A 17,748-nucleotide genomic window follows, 5' to 3' on the forward strand; every position below is an offset into this window, starting at 1 on the left:
TCATTTATATTAATAAGTTATAACACTAGAAGATGCACATTGACGAAGTTGTGATGAGTTTTTGAAAATTTGAAAGTCCAAATAAGCATTGGTGCTGCGTGCATTTTGCTTGGGCGTGTAGGCTTATGAAAGTCATGTTTTACAGCAATTTTTAACAAAAAAAAAAACAAGAGAAAAATTAAGCAACTAATAACAATGGGGAGGACACTAATATATCTTCTTTGGTGTAAATAAGTTGATGTATAATAGGTTGTTTTTTGCTTTCTTCTCTGCTACTTTGCTAAATAGGAATTCCCTGGTCCATTTAGTTCTTCAATATTGGTCGATATATAATTTTACATTTTGCATTGGTAATCTGGTGTGTATAGCTCAGTTTTTCAATTTATTTTTGTATGTAGGACTTCATGGAAGGAGCTATTGTTGGGAGATGTACCCATAATGATATTACTGCTTCTATTCCCATTTTTTAGCACACTTCATTTTTTGAGTTGTGCAACCAGGTTAGCTCAATGGTTTGGTAGTTGGTTCATTTAACCTTACATATGCTATGAATGGATGCACATGCTGTCTTTTTTCGGAATGTGAAATGGATGTGCATGTATTTCACACATAGTTGCAGCTATCATGCACAAAGGTAGCAATCCTTATTATTACATTGAAGACTATTTCACAGCTGATTACTGTAAGTCTTCATATTCTTTTTCAATTGAACCGATTCCTGACATCCATCAAACCCTACTTGATATAGTGAAGGATTTTGTCATCAAGCCTCCAATGGCAAGAAAACAACCCGGCAGACTAAAGGTTAAGAGAATTAAGTCTAATGGGGAAGAATCAAGACCAATGAAGTGTGGGAGGTGCAAGAAGCTTGGACACCACAATAAGAGCACTTGCTCAACACCCTTTTGATTATCAATCATATCTATCTTTTTTTATATATATAATTTGCTCATCACCCTTTTGATTTTGCTCAGTATTATGTTTTTGGTAATAAATCATTATGGTTTTTTTATCTTACCATTATAAACGCTTCTCCTTCATGCTTAATGTTGTATATAGGGGTGGGTACAGGCCGGGCCGGGCCCAATTTTGGAGGAACTGGACCTTATCTGTTTTAAACAGTAACGGGACGAGACGGGCCGGGTAGAGGGATTTTGAGTTTTGGAACCGGACCTAACCCGATCGATTTCAAACGGGCCGATTTGGGGCGGGTCCACGGGTCCAACTCTTTTTCTTTTTTTTTGTAATTTATAAACTGCACTGCACATCAACACATACATGTTTTAGAAAATTACAAGACCTGAAGCTCCACCACATACTTCAATACATAGCTATCCAAGGTCTTATGATCTTCTCCACATAAACTGTCGCATAAAAAAATAAAATATTTCCCAAGCTCATAGAATCAAAATTATACCACCAAATATAGCAACCAAAATACATTCCACAACATTAGGCATCAAGGGGACATCTTGAAATTAGCAACAAAAAAAAAAAACTATAGCCAAATATGCAGATATCCACAATATCTGAGCACATTGAAACAAAACTTCACACCTGTCAAGCAGAACTAAGCATAACTCCTCAAACTTTGCCCTTGTAAGGGTTGTCTCAATGTGCTTCAGCCCATAGGCAGTTGCAGTAATGAAAGGCAGACTGGAACAAAACAATTATCACCAAATAGATGATCACAAGAGAATACTCAATGGCTAAAAAATGCTTCGGAATAATGAAGGTTCTCAGATACTGAAAGCATACCTAATGTTAGCCTGAGTTAAAGATGACAACTCCATCATGGTGAACTTATCAACCTCAATGATCTGAGAATTGCCAGACGTATCAACGCGAATCCAGGACCACCAAAACAAAAACGAAAGCATCAAAAATCCAAAAGCTACAAGCTTGGTGGCTCAAATCTGTGATTAATTTCAACATGTTCAGAAGGTAATAACTAAATCAGAACCAACCTTCATTTTTTCTTATGGCAGATTATAGGTTTTATCATGTATCATCACCAAATATACAATTCAATAAAAAAGATTAGAACTTTATCATCATCATCATCCCAGATGGTCAACTTTTAAATCATGCAACTTTGACCACTTGTTGCATTCAGCTGAATCCATAAATCCCTCTCAGTTTTCTCAACAATCCATCATAAAAAATAAAAATTATCCAATGAATTATAGAAACAAAACAGAATCAGTACAAGATTAAACCTTTAGCTATTCATCTGACTAAATTGGAAAATAAAATTAAAAAACAAAAAAACAAAACTACCCAACTCAAATTCATCAACGGAAATCCATAGCGCAATCCGAACATACCCAATCGCAATTTCGAAATAAGACGAAATATGAATTGACAAATAAAAAAAAATTGATTTTAGAGGGACTTACCGAGTGATCGGATACGGGAGGAGGCCGATTGACGAAGGTGAATTACAGGTTTAAATTTAATTGAATAAAGATATTAATTAATTAATATGGAGTAAGAGATTAATTATTCATCCCAGTTTGCTGTTGAGCCTGCAAGTACAAAAACCCAGATCCTAAACTAGAGTGCGAAATTAAATTAATCCCCAGAATGGAACACAATAACTCAAAATCCCTAAATCTAGAGAAAAAAAATGAAGGAATTATTTTGTGAAAACATGTTCATTTGAGCAACATCATATAGCATGCAATTAACAATTAAAGGCGGAATCATGCTTGTATGTACTAAAAAACAAAACATTACCATGAAATTCAAAGCTTAGTAGATTGGTGAACCAATTAATCAACTCAAAAACAAAGTGAGTTGAAATTAATACCTTTGTAGATTCCTCTTTGCATAAGCAAAGGCTAATCACCCAAAGAGATAGGGGCCTTCATTCCTTGCTTCTTAGATCCATGGATTTGGATGGAAGAATAGGTTCTCCAAGTTCCCAAAATTGAGAACCTCTAAGTCTCTTCACCAAGGTTTGATTGTAGAAGAAATGAGTGACCTTGGAGTAGTAGGATTGCTAGATGTACCCTCCAAGGTGTTGGCCTCTTTAGAGAGAAAAATGGAGAGACAATTCTCACCAATTTTCCTCAAAATAAACCCTTTTTTCACTTAATGAATTTTAGGCTATAAAGTTATTTATATAGTCACTTCTTTAAGTGACCTAAATAACCAAAACCCTAATTCATTCCATATGGCTGGCCATTTTGGGTTTTTTGAGCTTTTGGGCCTTAAGGAATCTTTATTCATTAAATTGTCATACAACTTAAGTTAATGGGCTTGACGTTCGAAGCCCATTGGGCCTTAAGGTCCAAAACTATCCCAAAGTCATTTAACGAACTTATTCGTTTGATTAATTAACATATTAATTAATCATTGCCATAAATAAATGATTAAACCATTTAATCATTCTTACTCATTTCCGTTTAATCTCCAATCTCCACCTCTTATGGTGTGCGATCCATTAGGTTCCTTTTAGCGAGGTAGTGGGCGATTAAAACCATTTTACATCGATTGTGAATTGAAACTATTTTCAATTCTCCCTTTAGTGATTACACACGTTTAGGGCTTCCACAAACCATGAGTGACACCTAGCAGCATATCATGGTTACCCAAGCTAATCAGAAGAGGTTAGAGAACCTATTCAGTTCGAGATTACAAATGCAATACGGTCTTTCTCTAATCTAATACTCTTGACCACATTGTTTGGTTTGATAGTTTATTTTCTCATGTCTACTATCCAATGTGTGTCTTGTGCTTATATGATTACCTTGAATGTGATTCGGAACGCATTCCCTAATCTCATTCATACTTTGGCCAGAGATTCAAATCATATCAGAGAGTATTCTCCCTCAAACGGTTTGAAGGTTAGAGATCCCTTGTTGCGCATTCACTTGTCTCCATAGATAAGTGGCTTGACCCTAACGATGCCGTGGACACCCTCCTGATGGAGTGACTTTGACATAATCAAAGATCAAGGACTTAACCACAAGACAACTATGATGCCTCAGGTCAAAGGACTACTTTGCATTATCCCAAACATGAGTTCTCATGTGACATGGAATATGAGAACTCTTCGTTAATCGCGTTCAGTGAACTCATTCTCTATTGAGCACCTACCGTACTTGTCTTGATGTCACACACACCAATGACTCGAGACTAATCACTCTCCCTGAGAGAAGACATAGTACGTACTGATCTTAACGGACTGTCAACGCCCAATTGGCAATCCTATGATCAGGAACATTTAGGATGTGTCTACGAAAGAATGGTCTCATGAATCTAACTTCATTAGATTACATTATCCCAATCACATATTCCTTGGACTTTATTGTTTAAGCATATAACATTTATATGAGACGTCTCAAACAATAATCTTTGCCCTTTATATGTAAAACTAGATTAGTTTAACATGTGAAATGTCCGTAAAGTATCATCACATGATTGGCTTTAGGGCACATTTCCAACAATCTCCCACTTGCACTAGAGCCAATCAGCTTGGTCATCTTGATGATACCTCTTCTGTAGTCATTTCATAAATGGCTGAATAGTAGGCCTAGGCAGTGGATATCTATATGTGTTATCCACAGAAGCAACCTTGAGAATAACGACGTTACCATTATACATGATTCTCAATCATGTGGTTCAGTCTCTCATTTGTGTTCGGATCTTGATGAGACCTTGATTCCCAGGCTTGAGCTATCGCCCCATTAGTGTCATACACTTTCTGGTTGGAACCGAATAGAGAGTTCATAAATGAACTTTCCCATCCAAACAACATTGTTGTAAACTTCTATATGGCAATATATCTTGCATTCATAATGGAACACACTAAAGTCATTACTTTAATGTTTCCATCCAAATATCTCTTTAGTCATAATAAAGAGATATTCGTTTATCTCTTCATTCATAATGAAGAAACATCCAATGATGGATTAGATTCATAATCTAATACATTTACGCTTCCATTACGTTACTCTAATTCTTCCTCGATCTTTGAGGAATTTATCCTTTAGTATTTCTTAAATACTTAAGGACTCACTTGACAGTTGCCATGGTTCTGATCCTGGGCTTGCACTGATATCGTCTTGTACCGTTCTAGGTACAACTCATATCAATGTTTTTCATACAATATGAAATACATAAATCACCTTTCTGCGTATGCATAAAGGATTCAATTTACGCATTATTTCTTTGGGAGTCAAAGGGGCATGTTCCCTTTGAGAAGGGCAACTTACTAGTCTTACTAGAGTCATCCTTCTTATTGAAGTTTATCATCATATGAGAAACTTCCTAGCATCCATTGTCTATTATTAGGGATTGATATAATCCAATTATATCATGAAATATATCATTATAGATTTACATCCCATGTATATAGACTATATCTCCCATATACATTCTATCTTCATATAATGTATTAAAGTCATAATTTTAACGAAGAAGTATTCTTTTCATTTCCAAAATTAATATATCATATATATTTAAATTTTTAGGAACATGATTAACTCCCACTAATCTTTTGTAAAACTAGTAAACAAAAGATTCATTTACATCTTTATGAGAAATCAAACGATTTGATCCTTTTTCTCATAAAATGCAAATAGCTCCCACTAATTTGCTAAGATCCATGATGGATGGATCTCTACAACTTACATGTCTTGTGATTCATAGTTTTAGACATATATTATCAAGACTATCTTAATAATGTCCAAACATTGAATCACCATTTAGTTGTAGCTAGCAATCTTCGAATTAATTGAAACCAAGACTACGTCAAAAATGGTTCCTTTAAAGTCAACCATTCTATTTGATTGTAGTCACCTTAAGCTACCAATTAGCTTTGAAGGTTTCATTATTTCGAGTCAAATGGTACTTTACCATTTCCTTGAGTATATATCGTATATGCACTCAATGTAGTCATAAGGATTTTCATCTTTATTTCTTTCGAATTAAGAGGTGCAACTCTATGACATAGTCATAAAGTTCAAAACCATTCAACTGAGACGGTTTATAAATCCTTATCGACTACCTTGGAGCTTGTGGTATAGGAACTAGGTTGTTATATTTGTTGATTATTTTCTTGTCTCTCAAAGAACCCATTCTTTGAGTTCTATCTCTCGTTCATTTGCTTTTAGGCAAATCACATTGTAGAATTACAATGAACTACCCAACAAAACAACATTTGTTAGTTGGTTTATAGAAGCGATATCCAAAAGTTATTTTAAGGATATCCTACAAGTTTGTTATCAAACAAATATTGCTTATTAGCACACAACCCCAAATCTTTAACATGCTTAAGATTTGTCTTTCTTTCCAACTACATCTTATGGAGTCATGAAAATATTGGAAGATCTTCTCATTGACAATCATATTGTTTTAGAAGTATATATCCTATATATGGGTAATAGATAACATCTAACGAACTAAATCTTATTCGAGTTCGTTCTTCTCCTAATGGAGAAATATATTATCTTATGATGCTATTTTCCTTGATATCTTTCAAGGAAACTCATCTAAAGTGTTACCTTTCCTTGGATCAAATCTAAGGAGGTAATTACTTTAGATGTCTTACTCATCAACTTACATTTCTTGAATTCTTTGAAACATTTTGCAAAGTATTCGGACTTGTGTTTATTCAAAATAAACTATAGTCCAACCGAGAGTGATCTTCGGTGAATGTTATTCAACATGAGTAGTATTATGTTTGTGGACAAGTGCCACTAACATTTAAGTGAATTAACCTCAACAACTTTGTGATTCTTTCTTCTTTCCAAAAGAATAAAGATTCGAACATTTCGCCTCTATACAATTTTAACAAGAAGGTATTGGATCCGGATCTAACAATCCAAAGCGTCCATTTACGACCAACTCGTAATTTATGTTTTAGAGGTATCACAACTTTAGTTGGGATTAGTCACTACCTTGCAACCTTTTGGGTTTTAAGCATCATTATTTTCTAAACAGTTAACACTACCATATTATCTCTACTATAGAGATAATTAATTAGATTACCATAATCCAATCATTGATTAATAAAGAACATTGTTTTGTCAAACAAAACATTTATCCATTTCACATAGTGACGGAATTTAGTTCCTTAAAATTGGAATATAAAGACAATCTATGTTTTTCCAATTTCTTTGGTAGTTCATATGAGGAAGTAAGTACCATCTGCTTTCGCAGAGATCTACATTTGATTCACGTTTCGAATGTGAAGTACTTTCTCTTCTCTCATTTATCTTCTACTTCTTATTAGTCACACTTTTACAACGATTGTAAAACATAGTCACTAATACGGAATCATGCATTCAAGTAGAAGAACCAACTGTTTTGAACTATTCAAGAACAATTTACAACACCTTCGAAAGGTGTGTCCTTGACACTTGCAAGACATTTCTTGCAAATACCCCTTCCAATGTCCATCCTTTCATAAAGAAAGTTTGTTCCCTTGGAGTTATTTATCTTCTTTATTTGACTTTCACCTTTGACTACATTAGTCATGGTCCCTAAACTCCCACTATCTCTCTTGAAACCTTTTCAATTGTGTTATACACATCAAACAATTTTGGAGAGCATGTGGTTTATTGTTCACTACATAGTTTACAATAAACTTAGTGAACGATTAGGATAGGGAAACAAAGGTGAAGTCCTTGCCTAGTTTCCGTCTCGTTAAGTGTTTTATCACTTCAACATTCAATGATTCAAAATCATCATAAGTCCATGTTAATGGACTATTTTTGTCAACCAACCATTATGTTCTAAACATAATTACAAACCTTCAAGAGTTGTACAAGGCAACTCTCATTTCTTCATACAACAATTTGTAAGTGAAGAATCATGGCATATTAAGTGTCCATGCCTTTGTGCTTTCTTCTCAAGTTCTTTGTTCATTTAACAAAGAAACAAGCACTAGTGTTTGCATTGACTAAGGGTTGTTCAAAGCAACTTATTATTTCTTCATACAACGATTTGTAAGTGAAGAACTAATAACACTAAAAGTGTCCTTGTCATTATGCTAATCTTCATAAGTTCCTTTGTTCATTCAACAAAGGATTAAGCATTGGTTGTTTGTGTTGTCCTCTTCATGATAGACTTTTCTAACATGTTCTTCCAATGATACATTATCATTAGGAAGATTGTGAGGATGAGACTACTTAGATATATATGCAATCCTTTTAAGACATTCTTTGGGATTGTGGTACCTAGTCCGGAAACTAAAACATTCGGTTTTATTTGTCAAGTGTTGGATAGCGTTTGCAAATATATTGGTAAACAAATACATAACAAATATAAATTGATTGATTTTAAGCCATTTGATTTGGGTCTTTAAATCAAATAGCATCACCCACTATTTTTGGCAAATTCCATATCCCTCATTGGAATTCGAGAGTTTTGGATGAAACTCTTAGTAGGTTATGGGAGGCTCACTATTACCAAGCCCACCTCAGAAGAACTCCATATTGGCTAGCAACAATAATAATGAGAGAGTACGCTTACTCATTTGCAACTAATGCAAGTACCCATCTCGTTTGGCCTCTAGAGAATGATGCCTCAGAAGAACTCCATATTGGCACCATTGCACTTAGTTAAGTCATTCCCACCATGCTAGTTCAAGTAGGGGTTCAAGAATGGCCTCAGAAGAACTCCATATTGGCCACACTCGTTGCCTACCTTTCACTTCATCATATGTTTATAGGCTTATCCTGAATGTAAGCACATACTTTGCAACCCCAGAACTGGACGAATACATTGTACGAGTCACAAACGATTGAAGCCTACCACGGTGGAAGGCCACGAAAGAGTGTTCAAAGCACTCTCACGCTTATCAACTTAATAATGATTTGGTTGAGGGTTTTAGGTCTCATCACATATAAACATTCATTTTAATCTCTATTAAAACAATTTTGGTCCTATTACAACTATTGTTCCATCTCATTGTTTTAGTTGTACATAATACTCCCACTATGCTTATAAAACGATTTTTAAAGCAAGAGTATATGATACTACTAACATAAACTTTGCATTCATTTGATGGACTATATAGTTGCCTTAGGGCCTTAGGATGATTATGAACCTTTGTTTAGATTCAACACGAGCCTTGTGTTGAATCTCGGTCTAGGAATGGTGATTGATTTTAGTTACGCGTTTAATCACATTAAGGCGTGTTGTCTTATGGGCGTTGGACCCAACTACTTCATTTTCATGCATATCATATAAAGCAAGAAAGAAGTACTTCAAAGTAAATGTGAGCTTATGCTCATTACAACATTTGCATATAACAAATTACTTTAAAGTAAAGAAGAGCTTAAGCCCTTTTACAACATTTGATCAAATCAAATTACAACCAAAATCTAATCTACACATTCCCATGGTTCAAAAAAATTTGAAACGGCCTTTCACATAGCTCAATTATATTAGGCTTAGGTTCATAATCACCCTTTAATTAATTAACACTTTAACTAATTAAATGAATGCAACATTTTCATTTGGTTTTTGTATCCATAAAATTGATTTAAATGGAGCTAAACAAAATGAAAATCCAATTCTCATTTAAAGAGACAAAACAATTTTGTTCTCATCCTATTTGGGCCATCATGCAATTAACCTCAACTTTTGGGCCATATTGCAATAACAAAAACTTTTGGGGTCACTTTGTACAATACACAAAAGTCACTACTTCATGTAAATACAACTAGAACCCAAACTTTAATCAATGCAAAAACTTCATTAAAGGATCAAAACAATTTGTCCTTTAGCGTTTTTGGACATAAACGTAAAAACGTAAACTTTTGGGCCAAAGTGCAAATACACAAAAGTATCAAAACTTTATGTAATTGCATAAAAGACCCAAAAGTACTCCCTTTGAGGGAGTGGCTGGTTTTGGGGAGGGATAAGATTGGTGTGTGTGTTGATTTGTGAGTTTTGTCAAAAACAATCAAGTGGTGTAAGATAAGAACTTCTTATCACCATTATTTCTATCACCTTTCATAAAAATAATATAAGTTTTGATGATAGATTTTTCTATTGCCATTTAATCAAATATTTAACACTTTAAATACATGATAAATCATTTGAAAAACATATCACATAAACTTTATGAAACAAATCAAAACTTTGAATCAAAACACCAAACTTTTGTGTTCTTGGCAAAAATGTCAAGAACAATGAAGAACATTCATGAAAAACCTAAATTTTTCCATGAACTTTTTTCTCCCAAAAACATTCCAAAACCATTCTTACTTAAGGGAAATAACATCTAACCAAACTAGGGTACATAGGGGTTCCAAAGAACACATTAAAACACTTTTAACAAGTCAAACAAGAACCCAAAAATCCACCCTTTGGATTTGGCCGAATTTTCCCAAAAGCATGGCACCAAATTTTAGCTCCAATATTCATGCTCATATGAACAACATCTACAACATTTGAGATAGCAAATTTTCCAACAAAATTTACTTTCAAAGAAGCAAGAATAAAGCTTGTAACAATTACAACTTTTAGATCATATACTATGAACTACAAAACCCAAAAGGATTCACCAACTACTAGACCTAGGCTCTGATACCACTTGAAGGAATTATTTTGTGAAAACATGTTCATTTGAGCAACATCATATAGCATGCAATTAACAATTAAAGGCGGAATCATGCTTGTATGTACTAAAAAACAAAACATTACCATGAAATTCAAAGCTTAGTAGATTGGTGAACCAATTAATCAACTCAAAAACAAAGTGAGTTGAAATTAATACCTTTGTAGATTCCTCTTTGCATAAGCAAAGGCTAATCACCCAAAGAGATAGGGGCCTTCATTCCTTGCTTCTTAGATCCATGGATTTGGATGGAAGAATAGGTTCTCCAAGTTCCCAAAATTGAGAACCTCTAAGTCTCTTCACCAAGGTTTGATTGTAGAAGAAATGAGTGACCTTGGAGTAGTAGGATTGCTAGATGTACCCTCCAAGGTGTTGGCCTCTTTAGAGAGAAAAATGGAGAGACAATTCTCACCAATTTTCCTCAAAATAAACCCTTTTTTCACTTAATGAATTTTAGGCTATAAAGTTATTTATATAGTCACTTCTTTAAGTGACCTAAATAACCAAAACCCTAATTCATTCCATATGGCTGGCCATTTTGGGTTTTTTGAGCTTTTGGGCCTTAAGGAATCTTTATTCATTAAATTGTCATACAACTTAAGTTAATGGGCTTGACGTTCGAAGCCCATTGGGCCTTAAGGTCCAAAACTATCCCAAAGTCATTTAACGAACTTATTCGTTTGATTAATTAACATATTAATTAATCCTTGCCATAAATAAATGATTAAACCATTTAATCATTCTTACTCATTTCCGTTTAATCTCCAATCTCCACCTCTTATGGTGTGCGATCCATTAGGTTCCTTTTAGCGAGGTAGTGGGCGATTAAAACCATTTTACATCGATTGTGAATTGAAACTATTTTCAATTCTCCCTTTAGTGATTACACACGTTTAGGGCTTCCACAAACCATGAGTGACACCTAGCAGCATATCATGGTTACCCAAGCTAATCAGAAGAGGTTAGAGAACCTATTCAGTTCGAGATTACAAATGCAATACGGTCTTTCTCTAATCTAATACTCTTGACCACATTGTTTGGTTTGATAGTTTATTTTCTCATGTCTACTATCCAATGTGTGTCTTGTGTTTATATGATTACCTTGAATGTGATTCGGAACGCATTCCCTAATCTCATTCATACTCTGGCCAGAGATTCAAATCATATCAGAGAGTATTCTCCCTCAAACGGTTTGAAGGTTAGAGATCCCTTGTTGCGCATTCACTTGTCTCCATAGATAAGTGGCTTGACCCCAACGATGCCGTGGACACCCTCCTGATGGAGTGACTTTGACATAATCAAAGATCAAGGACTTAACCACAAGACAACTATGATGCCTCAGGTCAAAGGACTACTTTGCATTATCCCAAACATGAGTTCTCATGTGACATGGAATATGAGAACTCTTCGTTAATCGCGTTCAGTGAACTCATTCTCTATTGAGCACCTACCGTACTTGTCTTGATGTCACACACACCAATGACTCGAGACTAATCACTCTCCCTGAGAGAAGACATAGTACGTACTGATCTTAACGGACTGTCAACGCCCAATTGGCAATCCTATGATCAGGAACATTTAGGATGTGTCTACGAAAGAATGGTCTCATGAATCTAACTTCATTAGATTACATTATCCCAATCACATATTCCTTGGACTTTATTGTTTAAGCATATAACATTTATATGAGACGGCTCAAACAATAATCTTTGCCCTTTATATGTAAAACTAGATTAGTTTAACATGTGAAATGTCCGTAAAGTATCATCACATGATTGGCTTTAGGGCACATTTCCAACAAAAAAAACCCTAATTCCATAAATCCCTAAAGACTAAAATTAAATACCTTTTGTTTGAATATTTGGCTTCAAGATTGACTCAAGAGTTTGGAGACTCAAGACCGTGAGGTGGTGGTCGAAGTTGAGAGGAGAGGATGGTGGTGGCCGGAGACTCGGAGTCAACTTCTGAGAAGCTGCGGGATCTCAACCATTGTGATTCGAGTGGGAGTCAGTCTGGACGATAGAGATACTAGAGGAAGACTGAGGAGAGAAGATTCAACATTCAATATGGGAGTCGAGTCTTTGCAAAAGTGAACGGTAGAAAGTTCGGCCCTAGACTGATATATGGGCGAGATATGAACAACATAGACGTAATCTCCACCTAAAAACACTAGATACGGCTCGGGCCGGGGGCCCATGTCTTCAGGAATTAGGAACCGCCCCGCCCCGCTTTTTACTTGGACCCGGCCCGTCCCGCCACGTTGTGATATAAAAAAACATGGACCCGCCTCGAACCCGCCTCGAATCACTAGTACCCGTCCCTACTCGCGGGTCCAGGACCCGTTTGCCCACCCCTAGTTGTATATGCTCAATTATGATACAATTTTGAAAGACATAGCTCATCTTCAAAATATTCTCGATATCTCATAAACCCATATATTAGGGAACCATTTGGTAATTTACAATAGTTCAAACTTATCGCATTAATATGTCAATAACATTAATTAGCTTACCTATTAGTTGATAGTTTAATACCAATTGATCATTAATCGTCGAACTAATGACAAAAGACAAACCAAATAATTGGTACGTTTGGATTAACACACCAACACTTTGCCAAATCCTTATGTTTCAAAAATAAAAAAATTTTACATACCTAATGCTTGGAATGATCTAATTTAATATTATTTCATGAAACAAACGATTAATATGAGTCAATTTAACATTAAGTAACGTACCAAACTCTTGGTACATTACAAACACACAATGTATAATGCTTTTCTAGACCGATACGTTTCAAAAATAAAAAACTTTACGTACCAAATGCCTGGAATGATCTAATTTAATATTATTTCATGAACCAAACAATCAATATGAGTCAATGTAACATTAAGTAACATACCAAACTCTTGGTACATCACAAACACACTGTATAACATATTTCCAGACTGATACATTGCAAAAATAAAAACTTTACGTACCAAACGATCAATATATGTCAGCATAACATTAAATGGCGTACCAAACTCTTGGTACATTACAAAGTTGCAGTCCAATGATGTACCAAATTAAAAATGTTACCTAGTACATTTGAGCCAACGCACAAACATAAATAAAATGGAAAAGGATATGAGGATCCTTTTCCTGAGGATCCTAGATATCTCGTGATCACGACCGTTTATCGTACGTTGTCCTGTTAGTTTTCCCTAGGTACTATTTATATTTAATTTTAATTTTTAAATTTTAAAATGATTTCTGACCGCACAATGTACGATGGACGGTCCTGATCACGAGATCCCTAGGATCCCCCAGAAAAGGATCCGGCGAGGATCCTTACAAAGTCAACTTATATTCTCAACAGAGCAATAAAAATTACTTGCAAGTATGTTTCTACTAAACCAAAATAAATACAAAATATTATCCTAATGAAGGAATCTGGATCCTCTTTGTGAGGATCCCGGAGATCCGTGAATCGTGTCCATTTATCGTACATCGTGCGGTCAGAAATCATTTAAATATTTTTATTTAAAATTAAACACAAACAATATCTGACAAAAACTGACCGCATGATGTATGATAAACGGACACGATTCACGGATCCCCACGATTCACCACAATGATGCCTTATTCAAGTAGTACTATTATAGTAGCATTTTGCCTACTGTTGGCTCCAATAAAATTCATTGTTTAAAAGACTGCTTACTATTGTAGCTCTCATTTCCTTCATGTCATCATTTGCAAAATATTAAAAAACGGGTATGCCAGAAGCCATGCTATCCATGATGTTTATAACTGCAATGCCACAATCTAATCTGCAATATAGATAAATGTTAGTTACACACACACACAATAGTGATAGTATACATATATATGTACTTACGAGTTTGATTTTTGTTGCGAGCTATGTAACGTTCGCTGCATTGGGATATCAAGGTCCATGCCATTTAGAATCTTCAAAGTTGCTCTTTCATTGTCATTTAGAGGTTGATTCATAGAATCACTCATAGTATTGGTACGTATAACTACACGTTTGTTAATTTTGCCATTGCGCAATGCCGACTTTGCTCCTTTCTTGTGATGACGTAAGAATGTCATTATATCTTCCATCTGTCATCACATACAAGAATCATGTATAAAATTGTCAGAATCAATAATATTTTTCAACACACCAACAAGGGTATAGAATGATCACCATTTTTTCTGCATATTCATAGCATGGATTATGAGAAATTCCACTTCTTGGTAGGTTTGGATCATAGTGCGCCACATCATGTTAGGCTTGTCAATGATAAGTAAAGTGATATTCCTCATCATGCCTCAAGGGAAAAAAGAAAAGATCATACTTGCCAAACTCGTTCAACAATGAATTGTAAAGAACCTTTTGAAGTTTTGAAATGTCATTCATCTTGTGGTATTCCTATTTGACATGATCATATTGAAGACATAACATACTAGTTAAAACATTCAATAGGTAAATTTAAAAATATGCAAATATATGAAAAATAATAAACCCAAACATGCGAATATCTTTTCAATAAGTACCGAGACAAGAATAGTCATAAAGTATGACTTATGTTTCAATTTCTTATCACTTGCTAGCCTCCTAGATAGCACTTCCGTGTACACATGTATGGTCTACAAGTACAATACACTTACATATATTATTACTTCTCCAATCTTTATACCTTTAAATGACCCATTAATTACCTACCCTGTGATTCCCTTGTTCGTGATTAGAAACTCTACATCTTCTTGCATTATTTGAGCTGTCTTTCCTGACCATAATGTTATTCTATTATATATGGTTCAATAATACAAACACATTAATTACAATGCTCTAATTAAATAGCTTAAATGTACCAGTACTATAATATGCTTATACAATGGTGTAAAAATGATTACTTACCCTGAATAATCGCTATTTAAGAAGTTTTGAAGGCGTTCGTAGTCATCTGTATCAAACATGGGACCGACAAATGTTTTAGACAGAACAATATTTTTCTCACGACATTTTCTTGCAACCTTCTTCAAAACATAAATATCACAATCTATTTCTTGTCTAATTGGATCATGAGGTGACCGGCATCCAATTGGTTTCATCTTCTTTCCTTTCTCTGCATTTTCATAAGGTATGTCACCAACTTTCCTCATTGATTCAACAACACCAAAATCTTGTGTTCCACATTTTTCTTTCTTTTGCCAAATTTTTTGTTTTATTTGCATATTCGAAGTCAGTTTTTCTAAGTACCTTTCGTAATTGTCTTCTTTTCACTCCTTTGATTATGAATCCTATTTTTGGAGATAGTTGTTTTTTTTATCGGCATCTTCAAGTAAGACACTGATTTGTTTACGAGCTTCCTCCAATTCAGTTTCAGTTGCAGCTAATGCCTCACTCAACATAATAGCTTATACTTCAACTTGTTCACGGCTAACATTCTTCGCATCCAACTCCTTCTTTAGAATTTCATTTCAACATGGAGTTTATCTATGTTCTCCTTTCCATCCATGTCATTAGACTATACCTCTCCAAATATTTTCAGTGGGGATTTGAATTGACTTGGAAGTATATCCCTTGTAGGTGCTTCAAATTGATCACTTATTGTCTTCACACTACACATGTTCTTTGCAATGTTGTTTTCCGTTGATTTGGATGTAGGCGTACGTAATATAGGTTCTATAGGTGAAACAGGTATGTTCGAATGTCCAACAACTACAATTCTGAAATCTTTAGCCACTTCATCTTCCTTAATAGGATCATCTACCTGAAATTCTACTTATGTTTTAGGCAATGGATCATCTTCATCATAGGCCTACATCACCATCAAAACCCCAACCACAAAGGTTTCAATAAAATATAAATATAAATCAAACAAACTCATAAACAAGAATGAAACTTTATAAACATATACTTTGTAATAATTTTATACTTAATAGTAAACTCCTTGTGTATGAAGCTAAAGAATCATTGGTAGTGCAAATTTCACGAAATGGTAGAGTTTGTCAACCTGAAGTCATGGAATGTAACAGAAATACTGTGTTAGACTATGGGTGGCATTCAAAAGAATATGTCAACGATAACATATGCTAGTTCATGTTGCGGCCTATATTTAACTAACAGGGGAAGGGGGTCGGCTGCAAGGAGAGAGATGATGAAGGATTTCTTCTCTCCTTTATTACTATAAATAAAGGTACTACATAGGGGGGAATAACATCATCCTCTACACATTCTTCTACACAACCCTACAAACACAAGTAATACAAGTCCATATAGGAAAGAATAACTATAATCAAATTTAATCTAGTATTTACACAATCACACTTAAACTAGAAAGTTTACTACACTCCCTCTTGAGTGCGTAAATACTCAAGTAGATTCGTCATCATGTTGAGAAAGTCAACTCGTCGTTACTAATTTTGGGAACACGCTATTCTCAATAAGGTAGGAACTTGCATAAGGAAGTAAGTCTCACAAAAAACCCTATGGCTATGGCAAAAATCCGAGTAGGGACAAAATCCATAGTCCAAGGAAAAATGCGTGAGAAATGCAAAGTTAAATGAACCGTCTACGGAACGTCATCAGGGATATGATCAACCCAAGGTGGGTGCCTCATTAAAACCTAGTTAGGTAGCAAAAACCCAGTGGGAAAAATGCTCCTAATCGTAGGGAAAAAAGTACATTAAGATCAAGCAAGTATACTTTCGGATACTCCCCCTGAGTTTGACATAATTCCAAAGAGAATTAGCAATGTTACAACTCAAAAAGTTTACGCATACCAATTCCTTGAACAAGCTTTGAAACGTCGCCTTCGGTGTGATTTGGTGAAGAGGTCGGCCAGATTGTCTTGTGAATAGATTTGCGTGACTTCAATCTTTTGATGCTCTTGTTGTTGATGTGAGAAGAAGAACTTTGGCGTAATGTGCTTGGTGTTGTCTCATTTGATATAACCCTTCTTGAGTTGTTCAATGCATTCTATTTTATCTTCATTGATAATCGTCGGGACATCAACGACGGGGTAAAGATTACAGAAGCTTCAAATATGGCCCACAACTGCTCTCAACCAAAAGCATTTCTGAGTTACTTTGTATAAGGCAAGAATTTCAGCATGGTTAGACAAAGTGGTAACTAAGGTCTGTTTAGTTGACCTCTAAGAAATTACGGTGCCTCAAACG

This window comes from Malus sylvestris, chromosome 4 (assembly GCF_916048215.2).
Source record: "Malus sylvestris chromosome 4, drMalSylv7.2, whole genome shotgun sequence".
NCBI classification, from domain to species: Eukaryota; Viridiplantae; Streptophyta; class Magnoliopsida; order Rosales; family Rosaceae; genus Malus; species Malus sylvestris.